General features: G+C 43.8%; 1 protein-coding gene across 1 annotated transcript in view; it reads right to left on the reverse strand.

The window, feature by feature from the left end:
* Window positions 1-15,129, reverse strand: part of si:dkey-238f9.1 (chemokine-like protein TAFA-2) — a 54,620-nt gene extending 39,491 nt beyond the window's left edge. The window contains exon 1 of the mRNA XM_027019207.2: window positions 14,623-15,129. The gene's annotated coding sequence lies outside the window, so the exon portion shown is untranslated. The remainder of the gene's footprint in view (window positions 1-14,622) is intronic.
* Window positions 15,130-15,337: the final 208 nt, after the last annotated feature.

Raw genomic sequence — 15,337 nt, forward strand, 5'->3', positions numbered from 1 at the left:
AACAGATTGCAAGCCACAGATTAACTATAATTGTAGTAGTGATCATCTTTAGCTGAAAGGACACAGAATAGTAGTTTAAAAATAAAGCATGTTGGAAAATTCACATAGTTCCACCCAGGCATGCCTCTGATTATGATATCATGCTTCCTCATCAGAAAATGACAAAACCACAGATGTACCAACAATGCCGCTAAACAGTTGGCCCCCATGTCTCTGGGTCTTCTGCCAAGCATGGGGAAAATGCCGCTCAACACAAGTACCCCAGGCATCTCCTTCTTAATCCTACTTAATTTATTCATCGCCATGCCTGTGTCTGTTTGTCCCTGAGAGGAGTACAGTGTCTGTAATTACCTAAAGGCTATTCATTACAGTGAGAGACACTCCAGATGCCACTGCAGCAGGGCAGGGAACGGGGATGTGTCCTCACACTACGATCTGCATTCATGCAACAAAGTGGGACTTTCATCCTTCAACCAGGCACAAAGTCTTTCTTTCGTGCTGTGCAGAGTGTCAGGTTGGAGCTGTCAGAGGCACTAGCCTTCATTGGAACAGACAGAGAGAGAGAGAGAGAGAGAGAGAGAGAGAGAGAGAGAAAGAGAGAGAGAGAGAGAAGAAATGCCTTGATCTGCCTATAGCGAAGGGTGCTGAGAGCGAGCTGTTTGGAAGCAGAAGGTGAAGGTTTGCAAGTGAGACAGGTTTTCAAACAGATCAAAACTACAGGGAGCCAGGTGCAATCCCAACCAAAGTCAAGTCTGCCAGCTCCATTTTTACATCAGAGGAAGCACCTTATTCACTTTACCATGACAATTTGGGCACGAGTTGGCAAAGCTTTAATGATAACTATCCAAATAAAGCCATGCCAAACAAAGCTGCCCAAATGCATGGTAATCATTCCTCTATCTTGTGCCTAGGCCAGCAGACCCTTGAGGAGTATGGTAAATGGTGTTTATGGGTCATGTAGACAAGTCATTGTTTCTCAGCTCTATTTGAGTGCTATCTGTTTATGAATCAGAGCTCTGAGTGTGGCATGTTAATAAATCAGAGCTCTATTTGAGTATCGCCTGGTAATGAATCAGAGCTCTATCACAGTGTTGACCTGTTAATGAAATGAAGCTCTATCTGAGAATGGCATGTTAACAAATCAGAGCTCTATCTGAGTATGACCTGGTAATGAATCAGAGCACACACCATATTCAGATAGAGCTCTGATTCATTAACAGGCTACTCTCATATAGGCCACACTCTATATGAGTGGGGCCTGTTAAACAGTACATTCATTCATAGCATCCCAGACAGCCATTTGCTGTGTTACTACTGTGCCTCATTAATTATAAGTGAAAAATGAATGTTTCAATATGCTGATGGCACAAACAGAATTAGCATCATAGATTTTGCAGCATAATTATTTAGTAATGATCATGCATAATGATTTCAGGTCTCTTCCTCACTGTACATACATGGATATATGCACAGACATGGCCATGCACAATCAGCATCAATTCACTCTCAAGCCAGACATCCCCCATTTTACCCATTTTCTTTCTGTGCACAGGTCAGGAAACAAAACCAACTAAATAGATGTTTGGATATTTCCGTAGAAAGATGAAGAGGATAAAGTACAGATAGAATGAGCACAGTGTGTATTTAGAGAATAATTCCTAAAGGAGAACAAGAAAGATCCAGTCAACTCAAGCCATACTTAAGAGTGATTATTTTTAGCCTTGTTTACCGGGTGGCCTCTCCCACTCCCTCCGTCAGAAAAGAAATGGGAAGGGGAAAACGAGAAAGGGGCTCCGAGGAATGAGCACATCGCTATAAAATCAGATGCCACCTCATTAGGATCAAATCAAGCACCCCCCCCCCCCCATTCATTCTCACCCCCATTAAGGTGACAATATAAAGACGCCCACAGAGGGAAGAACAACAGAGTGAGGTTAGTGCGGGAGTGTGGACACTATGTAACGAACGAGCTGCATCTGCGCAGCGGTATTTTCATCTTCAATCTGAATGAAAATTCCCAGCTGCAGACATGGCCCCTGGTGGCGCCGTCGGATGCAGCATCTTTACCTTATGCCTAGCAGGGTAACTCAGGCATCTCAGTGAGAATACTGTGACTAGCACGTTTATTCCTAGTTTTGCCTTATTATGAGGACGTCATGCTTGTCTGTGTCACAGAGGTGTTGAGGACCTCTTTCAATCATCGTGTGCCCATGCGTTTTTTTTCATAGACACTACACATCTGTGGAGAATGCGCTGAGCCACGTAGATCCCTGGTGCTCTCTCTTTATGCTTTGACAAGGGACACAAATGCAGGGGAAAAACGTAAAAGAGGAGGAAAGGAAGGGTACTGAGCAGAGGGAGGTCGCCACAGTAACCGGTACAGTAGCCACGGAGCGATTACTGAAGGAGCCCATTCACTGCATCACATTCTGTGGGTAGGGCTTCCCGCACAGGCCCTCATTCATCTCACGAATGGAGCCATCCTGTCCATAGCCAGACGGACCAAGGCAGAGCTCGTCACTGCACAGAGGGCCATTGCTCTGCGACGCACATAGTTGCACAAGCGCTCGTGGATGGGCCTTGCGGATTGCATCCACAAAGCCTGGTTAGCAGCATACGCAGGACTCGCACAGGTGCGTATACAAAAATGCTTACACACACACACACACACACGCATATGTGCATATGCACACACAAATATTGGATGTGCACATGACATAAAAGGACATCCTTATAAATGTCCTTGTTCCGCTCTCTTGTATACACACCCACACAGAGTACAGCACTCTAATAGCTTAAAGTCAGTATGTGTCAGTATCAGTATGTGTCTGGGGAATTCAGATCCAGCCTCCCAGAGAGAGTATATTAACTTAAGGGAAAATGCTGCATAGATTCTTCAGAACTGCTTAACCAACAATTTTTGTGGCACCCATGCCAAAGAGAAAGCTGTGTCAAAAAAACAAAACCACAGCCTGATATCAAGCGAGGCTTCCACTTTTTGTCATTCTGGTTGTGCTGGTATCAGCTGGGCATGCATGTGCTCCCTCTTTTCACCTCCCCAAGCTGTCACCGCACTAAATATGAATATTTCAAAGCCACCTGCCTCTGAAATAGAAATGGCTACTTCCTCACTACACATGTGAAATGAAGGAACGTCTGACTGCATCTCATGCACGACACGTTCAAGACATGCAAATAACTAAGTGACTCAAGTCAATCAAAACGAGGGAACCCTGTCAATGCAGCGTTTTGCTTCCTTCAAGGCACTGACAGGAGCTTTCCAGACTGGGGGTCTTCCGGCAGTTGTGGAAGTTTGGTCTCCCCTAGCACACCTGAAAAAGTGACCTTCCTACCAGCTCTCTCCCTGTTCTGTCTACCACCCACTCTTTCTCAGTTGATTCATCCCTCTATCCGGTAAGGCCCGTTTCCTCCTTTTGCACGATTCTGTCACGCAGTTACATCAGCTTATCCAGAGGGCAGGAGAAAGAAAGCGAGAGATGAGAGAGAGAGACATAGAGAGAGAGACAGAGAGATAGAGGAAAGAGAAAGAGAAAGAGGGAGAGAGCGCAAGCAAGAAACAGAGACAGAGACTGTGCAAACAGGGCTGACATAGGCAGCAGATATCACAGCCAAGTCCCACATTCTGTCCATTCATCATTCCTCTGTGGGGCACAAGTTCATTAAACCAGCCTTAGACCTCTAAATGCCCCTCAGTCCCGCGAGTGTGAGCATGTATCTGACTGTGTGCATGTCTGTGTATTCTGGCAGACAAGGGGATAATTCCTCCTAACTAAGGTCTGTGAGAGGAGTCGGGTAGAGAGCAGGAAAGACCAGACCAAAGAAAGAGACATTTCATTATCAAAAAGCAGCTCTGAAGCACACTGTGCTATAATAAGTCTGATTTGCCTATGAGAATTCTATGCTCCAAAAACATCCAGCACTTAAATGCATTCTTCTTCAGTAAATACAGTCAATTCATACTGGCAAGATTATGCTCTACAGATAGACCATTCCAACCTAGTCCTAGCTTTTGTTTTGTTTAGCTACTTGTTACATATAGCAAATGCAAGTCATTTCATATCATTTCATGGCTTTCTTTTGTAGATACCTGTTTTACAGTCAAGAAGGACAAATGTGTTTAGTTCAAAGGTTTCTGCCTTCTTGAACTTTGCATGTGTTTAGTTTTGTAATTTTTTCTAATTCTACCGTGTCTATACTTGAGAAGTCATTCTCTTCCTTTTCTAGCTATTTTTCTCTGGATAATGCATATCTGCTGTTGGCTGACTGTCAAAAAATGAACAGTGGAAATAAAAATAAGACCACTGTCCTTAAGAAATAGCACCACCAACACACACATAACCACACACACCTGCACATAAACACACAGCAAATGTTATTGGTGAGCTCTTCTTGACAGGCTTTAGCAAGTGAACAAATTCAGTCACGGTATATGGGCCTGCAAACATGCTGATCCACACATTTTAGCTCAACTAAGGCCTGAGTGTTACAGCACATACATGTGTTCACATGCCATAAAATCACCTGGCCCAAAATACACCATTCCCCTTAATATTCTCCATTAGGACATAGAACATAGCAGAAACATTCAGTTCTTACATTCACTTCCCTAAATAAAGTCCACAAGCCATCTGCCCCAATGCTTTAAGCAGACTGTCACACACCAGGAGAGACTGGCTGTGAGCACTCCACTGCCCTATCTACATTATGTATGAGAACAAAACGATTCAGCCTTAATGAGGGTGTGTGTTTGCGTGTGTGTGTGTGTGTGTGTGTGTGTGTGTGTGTGTGTGTGTGAGAGAGCCTGAATATGCAATATCTTTGCCTATTTGTGTGTATGTGAATGTTTGTGTGTGTGTGTGTGTGTGTGTGTGTGTGTGTGCATGCATCTGTGTGTGTTGCTCTCATGCTGCTTGCCTCCACACTGCTTGCTCTCATTTTCTCTCTCTTTCATTATTTATTTCTGTCCCTAGCTTCACTTGGCAGTTATTTTGTCAGGCTGTGTGGGAGACAAAATAATTGCCTCTATATTTTTCCAATTGATTTTCTTGTGCAAGTCTAATACAGTGCTCAGGCAGAGTCAGGTGACAGCTCCTGTGCACTGGCCCTTTGTGTTATTTCATCTACATAGTTAGAGCAGTGGGGTTTACAAAGGCACACACTCTGAGTCTCATTCACATGTGTGTTTAATGCAGGAATATTTGCTTTTTTATTTGATTTGTCAGAATGTTTTCATATTTCATTTAATGACTCACTGCACATTAGCGGCCACTGAATTAAGTGAATAAAAATCTTGCCATGTTGCTTATCACTCATTCTGTGATCCCATTTATATTTCATAAACAACTATGATTACAGTGGAGAGAGGCTGAATTCTTAGGTTGAAAGATAATAATAAAGAAAGATTATGTTAAAGATGGGGGAAGCATTAGTATAAAAGTTTAGAGTTCATTATGTTGATTCTTGAAGACCACAAGGAATACTCTCATGCACGTGGTGACTCAAACAGGGCTGTATCACACTTCAGAAAAGCAGCTTAAGGTTTGCATGGGGGATTCCTCCTGCCTGGTGTCTGGCTGACCTGCTGACTGGCGATTAGACTGGGAGATGGAGGCAGACATGGCAGGCTCCATATCACTCTACAGCAGGCCAAATATAGGCCCTGACTCTGGAGAGCCCGAAACCAGGCCAGCTGCTGAGGAAACAGCACCCGGAACCAAGAGGGAAAAGAAGAGGAGAAAGTAGATGAAGGGGAAAATGAATGGTCCTCTTAGCCACCTGTCGTCTCCCTCTCCACTCCGCACCTTCTACCCCATCTCTACATCTCCTTTCTTGGGCCCAAGAAGATGGAGGAAAAATCAGCAAGAGAGAAAGAGGGGAAAGAGAGAGAGAGAGAGAGAAACAGAGAAAGTCAGGGAGAAAAAAAGGCAGGCATGGAAATGGCCATCAGCCATCACCCCTGAGCCAAGGAGCAGTGCTGTACTGACACAGAGAGGCTGAGGGCACACTCACAGGAGGGAGAACGCAGTAAGGGAGGGTGTTGGAGCAGCAGCATGCTCTCCACCTGCCACTAATGAGAGGCCAGAACGAGGAGTCTGTCCACACACGTCCTTGCTGTCACGACACACACCTCTCTGCCCTCCTGGCCAGAGACATGGTAGCAGTGGTGGGGGGGTGCAATAAAAAATTTATATCGACGCTTTCAAAGTTCAAAATGAATGCAGAGTGTGAGTGTGCGTTTGTGTGTGTGTGTGACAGACGGCGGGCGGGGGGGGTGAGAAAACGGGGGTTGTTGAAGACACAAAGTAAAACAGATCTCCCCCAAAAAAGTGGCCATTATGTAAGTGATTATGAAAGGGGCTAAGTGACTTGCTGGCAGGCATGTGAAGCCAACTTTCTGCTGTCACCTATTAGAGTACTCCAATGCCTCTGTCATGTGCCTCATTTTTTTATTCAAACGTTCCTCACTGGGGTGGTCGTTCAAAATGTCCTGTATAGGAGGAGTTGAGGAGTTTAACCTTCCCCTCCTCTGTGAGCAAGTTGCTTTACATTCAGCTTAATTAAGTCCCCTTGTGAAATTCTTAGGACTGATCAGAGATCAGGCCACAATGGAGCGTGTTAGGTTATAGCGGCAGTTTCACATTGCCAGATTAAACATGACTGTAGTCTGTAGGCCTGATTGTGCATTTGATCAAAAAAAATACCCTGAGTGCAGCTGGGATTAAACATTGGAACTACAGGTCTGTGCTGAAGACACTGCAGTAAGTCTAAAATGAGCACCTCCAGCACATCTGCTGATTGCCTGTCTACAGGCCCTGCTGAATGGTGACAGTTGAATTCGGGGTGTGAAGACATGTAGCTGGAAAAGTGTGTGTGTTCTCTGCGGCATGTGTGTGTATGTGTGAGCTCTAGGACTGACTGACAGGTCTTTTCCACCCGCCTGACACATACTGAGAGAGAGGAAAATACAGGCGAGAGAGAAAACATCAGGGTTGGCTTTTCTTACTGAGCATCTGTAGAGGTGAGAGAGAGAGAGAGAGAGAGAGAGAGAGAGAGAGAGAGAGAGAGAGAGAGAGAGAGAGAGAGAGAGAAAGGGAGGTTGGACATTAGCCGCTCAAGATTTGTCGGTAGTTTCTGAAGCGAAGAAGTAAACACAGATCAGCCTGCCAGACATCAGGCCACAGAGAGAGATAGAGAGGGGGAGAGAGAGGATGAGGGAGTAAGAGAGAGACAGGAGGGAATAGAGCGTGGCAAGTTTTAGTGATGTAGGCGGCTTCCCCCATTCCTGTGAGAATTAAAGCAAAGCCTATTCCTCTCTCTCTCTCTCTCTCTCTCTCTCTCTCTCTCTCTCTCTCTCTCTCTATCTATCTCTCCCTGTTCCTCCACCTCTCTATCTCTCTTCCACCCTCTCTCCATCTCTCCTTTTCTCTCTATCACTTCCTCTTTATTCCCAATTCTCTTTCTCTCTTTCTCTCTCTCCCTCTCTCTCTACCTTTTTATGTTTTTCCTCTCCCTTCATTTTTCTCCCCACACCCTCAGAGCAGGACCAAAGCCCAGGAGAAATTAGTCCCTTTCACTTATGCAGAAACTTCCAACAGAAGCTGGGGCTCCTTTCTCTCTCCTGACTTGTGATTCCATACTGGCTCTGAGAATTGATGGTGCCTCCAAAAACAGCCACCCCTGTGGTTTATAAGAGAACAATAAAGATGCATGAAAAGACATGGTATTTGGCAAACGAGTGCTAACACTGTGTATATGGTGGCTATGAGCCCTTAACTAATTTTCAATTTTTTCTTGTCATGTATGGAGGGAAAGGTGTGACAGATAGATTAGAAAGTTTCAGGGCTGTCTTTAATTTCCTCCAGAGCACAGGGGCTCTAGCCACTGTCACTGTGACGACGGTGTGCTCTACATGAGACAACACCCCAAGCCGAAGTCTGTTGTAACCCATCAGTTTTAGAGAACTACAAAACATTTGTAGTCCTCTGATGACAGCTGGTGTGTCTGTAGTGCATTTTTCCAGTGCTAGCTTTTCAAGCATTCTCCTTCTAGTGTCACAGGGTCTGATGTTTGTGCTTCATCTATGGTACATCTATTCTAATCTCAGCATACAGCTATCCCCATACACATGAGAGGCAGGACAAAGCAAGCTAGATCAAAAGGCAGAGCGCCAAAGTTACCCTGTGGCCACTCCGGATCCCTAACGCGCGTGTGTGGAGGGGTGGGCGATAAAGAAAGTGAAATATCTCCACATCCGTTTCACATTCCAGTACTGTAGTGTAGATGAAGGCTCTGTACAATGAGCCCATGGGCTCGTACGGGGCCACTCTCCTTTTGATGGGGCTGCCTTTGAAGTCTGCACAGCTCTTTCAGAGAATCATCTGACAATGAGTAAGTTGAAGACTCTCTCTGTTAGGTCAGAGAACGAGCGCTAGCAGGCGGTGGGGAGAGGGAAGCATTCCCCTTTTCCTCTGCCATCTTATTTATTAGACATGAGAGGGTCAAAACCCGCCGCAGGCGCTCTTTGCAATCTGTCAACGTTTTTGCCTTTTTTTTAACCACACCCCTTTTTCTGCCCAGGATGTGAAGGGCTGGCCTTGAAACAAAGAGGAGGCGTAGACCTTTAGAATAATTTTGCACTTTTTTTGCCTTGTAGTCACCGAGCAACAATCAGAATAGGGACACATTGGCCCCAGACGTCCCTGATGAAGAAATAACAAGCATCAATAAATAAATAAATAAATAAATAAATAAATAAATAAATAAATAAATAAATAAAATAAATAATGGAGAAAAATAGGGCTTACTGCCAGAGCCTGTAATTGCAATTTTCAGCCTGAAATTGTGGCCTAATGATTGTGTAGAGGCTGGGAGGACACTGAACAAAGTGAATGAGGTGTAGAAATACTTTCTGTGAAAGGAGAGAGAAAGGGAGAGATTTGGTGAGAGGAGAAATGAGGGTGAGAGAGTGAGAGAGTTCGTGAGAGGAGGAACGAGGGTGAGAGAGTGAGAGAGTTGGTGAGAGGAGGAACGAGAGTAAGAGAGTGAGACAGCTGGTAAGAGGGCATGATGAAGGGCCAGGCAGGGAGAAAAAAGATTGCTTTCCCTTTTCACTGCAGCAATGAGTGAGCAACATACCACCTATATGCAGAACAACAGGAAAGGCCGTGCTTCCACAGAGCAAGGCGGGGACACTGGACAAGCTAGTCTCAGAGGACACAGAGACAGGGGGTACTGCTGTGGAGGGCTGAGCTGCAGATCATGCCAAAGCTCCATGGCTCTGCTCTGAGGCCAAACCTCGCTGCCAGCAGTGCAGCCACAGCTCACAGCACCTGGTGCTCTGAGCAGAGGGTGAGCTTTGCTTCTGTGTGCTCTCACAGAAACCAGCTGCATTCTTGGACTGGGTTTGTGACATGTTAAAAACTTCTTTTTTTGTTGACTTTATGTAGACTTTAAAGTAGACTTGATTTTACCCATGATTACATGTGTTTTATATGTGATAAATTGCACTTAATATCTTATTTTGCCAAGCCTGAAGAGCAATAATATACTTGATCTATGTTATAAGATTGTCCTAATCAAGAATAAAAAGTGGTTAATACTAGGCTTCTAAAATTCTAAAATGTATTCCTAACTCCCTTTCTTTTAAATCCACTATGACAAATCTGGGGAATTTGTATTCACCACAGTCACAGCAGAGTCTGGCAGGCACAGGTGCACTGCTGCCTGCTCTCTGCTTTTTATGAAGCACTCTTTATTTTATATGCAACAAATACAGAACTATATTTGAGGGAAAAAAACATAAAGGCAAATCCATCCAAAAGGGAAAAGTATTTTTGATGAATAAAGGAGATTATAATTCTAAGAAAACAATTCTATGCTAGTTGTACTACAGATAAATCGACTGCAAGGCTCCAAATGTTTGTATGAGCCCAAACTATGGAATATGGTGGACACATGAGAAGAACGGTAGAAAGATTTCCTTACCCAGTGCTAGGGGATAGTGAAGACTTATGGTAATATGACTTGCTCTTTTGAGTGGCGTATTGAAAATAGGTCCAGAGAGAGCAAAATGGAGTGGTGACAGGGGGAACCCGCCCCAAGCAATTTCACTGTATGTTTACACGTCGATTCACAACAATGCCAGCTAACCAGAGTGTGATGGGTCCTGGGGTAGCACAGGGCTATACGGGGTGGACAGCTGAGGGGTGCAGTGTGGCTGGTGTAATACTGCTGGATATATACCTGCCTTCTCCACACCTTCTTCTGGCACATCGGTTGCCGCCGGAAAAAAAAAAAGGGAGTAAGGAGACAGAGAAGAATGGGAGAGCTAGACAAACAGAGAGAGTGGAAGGGGGCAGGAAAAAAGGAGGGAAATATAATTCAGCAGTTTAATCTCTGAGGAGCACTCTGTACCATGAGATGGGGTCTTCTCTCCTTCCTGATGCAGGGCCTACCAAGGGCTCCCAGGCAACCAATTTGCTTGTTTGTTGTCACGGCGTTTCGTTTGGTTACAGTTCATTGCAGCCATCCTCCACTCTGGCATGCTCTCTTAAGTGGCATCTATAAAACATGGAGTCCCTACCTCTGTCTCTCTGTCCTTCTCTTCCTCTCCTCACTTTCTTTCTTTCATATCTATCTACCCTTCATTCCTCACGCCTTTTGGTTTTTCTATACAGAAGCTTCCACTTGTGAACTCTCAGCTAACAAAGCCTTCTCGCTTGCTGCAAAATCCAATCAGTTTGTTCACTAGAGTTTGTTTCTGGTTGTTCCAGGTTGTTCCAGGTTGCACAGCATAATCATATTGATATTGATAATGCAAATAGTGTTTCTGTCAGACAGCAATTAAAAATAAACCTTACATATGTCGGCCATCATGATAATTACACTCTAAAACAATGCATAGTAAATACCACAATTATAACAAATGCAACTCCCCCTTGGTGAACCAAACCTGCTTTGAGAAGGGCTGGAATGAATTAGATTTAGACATCAAATGAACTCCAGTTTGGTGCAGGGATGAATCCTCTGAGAGCACACAAGATAAATGGATTAATTTGCACATGCAATGATTTCTAAAAGGCTAAAATATCAACTAATAGAATTCATAAACTGATATATCGTTCTGCCTTTAACTGCAATTCAACCCAAATTTTCTACGCTACCATAAACCTTCATGTGTTTGAAAGGCGGGAGCTAGCATGTCGCCTCACTCCACTGCTCTCATCCAGATGGCTCACGCTGGTGTATTCAAGCACATATTGTGATGTTGGGGAGCCGCTGTTGTTTGTTTCACGCTGAGAAAAGGATAAGCCCCCACTCTTATGAGCTGTCACGGCTCAGGCAATTGGCAGGCACTACACCCACGACGTCCGGGCACGTTGCTGAGGGGGTGCGGCAGGCATCTCTGAGTGGAGCACCATAGTGTGGATGCAGTTTGTAGACTCCATGCTGCATGGGACTTCAAGGAGCTGCCACATGGCTGTGGATCTAGGATAGGCAACACCCTGAAAATCCAGTTAGCTTTTACTTGCAGGCTTATTAACTGTTCTACCCATAAACCTGTTATTGAGGAGAATTTGGTGTTCTTTTGTTTTAAAATGCATACAATTTTATATTGAATGGGAAAAGGTGGTCAGCACTGGATCAGGCTTGGATCAGCATTCAGACACAATCTCGGTGCAGGCTGGTTTTACAGCACTGTGTGACATCACTATGAAAATGCATACATTTTAGCAAAGCACAGATGATCAGGAAGAGAAGACTTGGGATTTTTCTCTTTGCCACAAGCACTGCTTTTGTACACTGCTTAAACGCCCCAAACTGCACAGTTCGCACTGAATTTAGTTTGACACGGTGACAGTCCAAATCATGGAGCACAGAGGGTCGAAGACAAAAGCATATCCAGCCAGTCTTGGCCCCACTCACCAGCACAAGCATGCAAAGCAATATCCCTGAATTAGTGCCTCTCAAATTCAACAGCAGGCTAAAGGGTAAGGACACCGGTGCTCCGCTGTTCTTTTGGAAACAAAACGTGCTGGATGTGCCGCTCGCACTTCAGTTTCATCTCCTCTCACCTCTGCAATAAATCATCTGCCATCTCATGCATGTAAAGTAATCCTAGGCTACGCTCACTGCAAGCCAAAGTTGCCCCGAGCTTTGTTCCAAAATCTGCCTGCGCAAAGAAAGCATTAGCTTGGCCTTTATGGAAGAAACAACAGGCTGGAGCCAGGCACCGGCCCCAACAACCACTATTCAAAGGAAGCTCCACCTGTCTTTCTCCAGTATCAGAAAGGAGACATATGCTCATCCTGTCTTAAGGACTAACACATATAGTAGAATCAAGTATGTGGATGTACTCCAGCTACACATGCTCCCTTCATTAGTCTTTTCCGAATGCTCCCGAATTCTTGTTTCATTGCCAGTGTAAGAAGCTGTTAAAAGTCACTTGTCATCTCATTACTGTTAAGGGTTGCTGTACTGACCTGTCTTGGCAGACAGATGGAAGAGGTCATCCCACATATTCCTCTGCCATATATCTATCATGCACCTTACCTGGCCAGAGCTCATTCAGCCTCACCCAAGTTTTAAACCTGGCCAGAGATACAGCACAGAAAAAGTCTGGCGAGAGGTAATTGGTTTAGCACATCTTGGAAAAGGATTGAAAGTACCACTCATTAAAATGATAGGTAATCACATATTTAGTGTGCTAAGTAATGGGTCTGAAGATTTGTATTGTTAAATGAACAGTATTGACTATTCAAAAACAGTGCTCTATCATGCCCAGATTAATAACTAGCATAATTTGGTCTGTAATAGAAATTTAATTTTTTTGTTTGTTATGCACTATAGCAGGCAATACAGATTAAGCACTATTTACAACACACCAAATAGATTGTGCACTATAGCTCACATCCGACTTGATGAGCAAATCACAACTTTAGATAGGCCTCTTCAGCTATCCATTCTAATTTGAAGAAAGAAAGAAAGAAAGAAAGAAAGAAAGAAAGAAAGAAAGAAAGAAAGAAAGAAAGAAAGAAAGAAAGAAAGAAAGAATGAAAGAAAGAAAGAAAGAAAGAAAGAAAGAAAGAAAGAAAGAAAGAATGATTCCTGTATGGGTCCTTTGCTCTACCCGTCAGCAATTCCCACAAATAACACCCCACAATAAAACCATCGGCCAACAGACCCACGGGCGTTTTCAAGGGCTGCTGACGGCGATCTATAAAACACTGTAATGGGTCACTTGTCACGGGGTGTGAAAGAGAAGATCTACGGCACCTTTCCCCCCGCTGTCTTGGGACTGCAATTAATCAAGGGCGAATAGTATCAGCGTGCAACAAGAGCTGTAAGGTTATTACCGGCGCTGTTCCGCTGGATGAAATGCGATGATAGCGCTAATTGCGAAAAACAGCTGACCGCACACAAGACTTGGAAAAAGAAGATGAAGGGCACGTGAAAGAATGGTGGAACAGTGCGGCGGGTGTCACAAGAGCAGAAGAAATACACAAAGCAAGGGAAGTCATGCCTGACCCTCTTAACAAGATTAAGTGGAGATTTCCCCCTCTGTACATTATTTTATTAAGCTTATTTATTTATTTATTTATAGCTCCTAAATATTAGTAATAGTTGCACTTTGCTCAATCTTATTTTATCCGTTTGTTTTTCAGTCCTTACAACTTACTCTCAGTTTGTGCAATGACAGAGATCGAGATTTTTCTTGAGGGCTTGCTAAACATATGCAGATATTATTGCCTGACTAGCTCATGACTACTCGGTACTCTATTCCGTAATTTCTTGATAATTAATGTAAATGAAGATGAACTCACATCTATTAATGATTTTGGGAATGATGCCCGCCTCGGGCTGCCTCAGCCAAGTTATAGATGACACACTACTGCTCTAGTCAGGGGTTTCTTTCACCAGTGAACACTTTAAGTAATTTTTTTCATGTGTGAACGTTCCATGTGGAGCCATCTTCATCAGCATACTCATCCTCACAGTCAGCGGCAATAACAACAGCTCTGCAAACACTATTGGCCCCTTTGCCAGCTCTATAATCTCTGCGGCCACTCTAATCATCATCATCATCATCATCATCATCATCATCATCACCTTTGTTGTCCTCATCAGTACTTACAGATTTGCCAAAATTTCTATCGCCATCAAGCTATGATGGTGCAGTAATTGTCTGACGTAGCTGCGTTAATAATTTGTTGGTGTTGCACACCTGCTGTGATCCTGGACTTCCACTCTTCCTTTTGTCGAGATGAAAGTCCGCCAGAGTGCTGCTTTTATACTTAATTATACTGATTATAATCAGTTGTCTTTAAAATCACAGCATAATAGACAATACTAAAATGCGTAAATCTAAATTCTTAAACCTGTCTTGTGTTTTGTGTTCTATTTATTATGAACAGAGCATTCGAGTATAACGAATTCTCTGAAGTATGCATTCAAATGAGATGGCTTGAGGCTTGGGGTTTTACGAATCTGTTACAGTGCATGCAAATATCTGAATATTACGACTACTGGATTTCACATAATTAAACTCAATCCAAGTATCTGAAATAACTATTGTATAACTAACTGATAAAACGTGCTTACCTGTCGTTGAACGTTAATAAAAATCTGGAAATAGCCGTCTCATTTGCGTTCCATTGTCAAAGAAAAAAACCCGACAGTGTCAAAGGTTGATCATTTCCTTTGCGCAAAAACGTCCCCAAGAAAAGCATCACCTACAGGTAAAAACACGATATGTATATTATTTATTGCTTTCTAGACCTGTATTTCATTAGTCAAAATGTAATCTAAAATTAGACGTCCACGCTCCGCCTTGGCAAAGTTCCTTCCCGCACTCGAGCCTTGGCAAAGTTCCTTAGACGACGCGCGCTGCCTCCAAACTTCCCCGCCGGATGAGAGCGCGACTTTGGATGACCAATTACGAACAGCTCTTCAGTCCCAATTATGTGATAGAGGGCTCAATTACGCAAAATCCCTTTATCAATTTCCTTCCTCTCATCTGGTATTGAGAATGTGGCTTTAGCTGCTTGAGTCATCTATGGAAGCGACGTGTTAGAAATGTTGTAGCCGGAGTTCTGTCGAGACCGGAAGGCAGGGCTCTCGACTTCTCGCCTCTGAAGCGTTCAGCACTTCAAGAATCTGAACGAAACACTGGGGAGATGCGTGCGCTCACCCTGTTATGTTGTAAAATGGCACCCCCCAGTGGTTACCTTGGTAACGTCTTGTTTGTCCTAGTAAGATATAATAGGCTAGTGAATAGAAAGTAAATGGTTAATAATAAATTTTGGGAAAAAGAGAA

Source organism: Electrophorus electricus, chromosome 3, assembly GCF_013358815.1.
Source record: "Electrophorus electricus isolate fEleEle1 chromosome 3, fEleEle1.pri, whole genome shotgun sequence".
NCBI lineage: Eukaryota > Metazoa > Chordata > Actinopteri > Gymnotiformes > Gymnotidae > Electrophorus > Electrophorus electricus.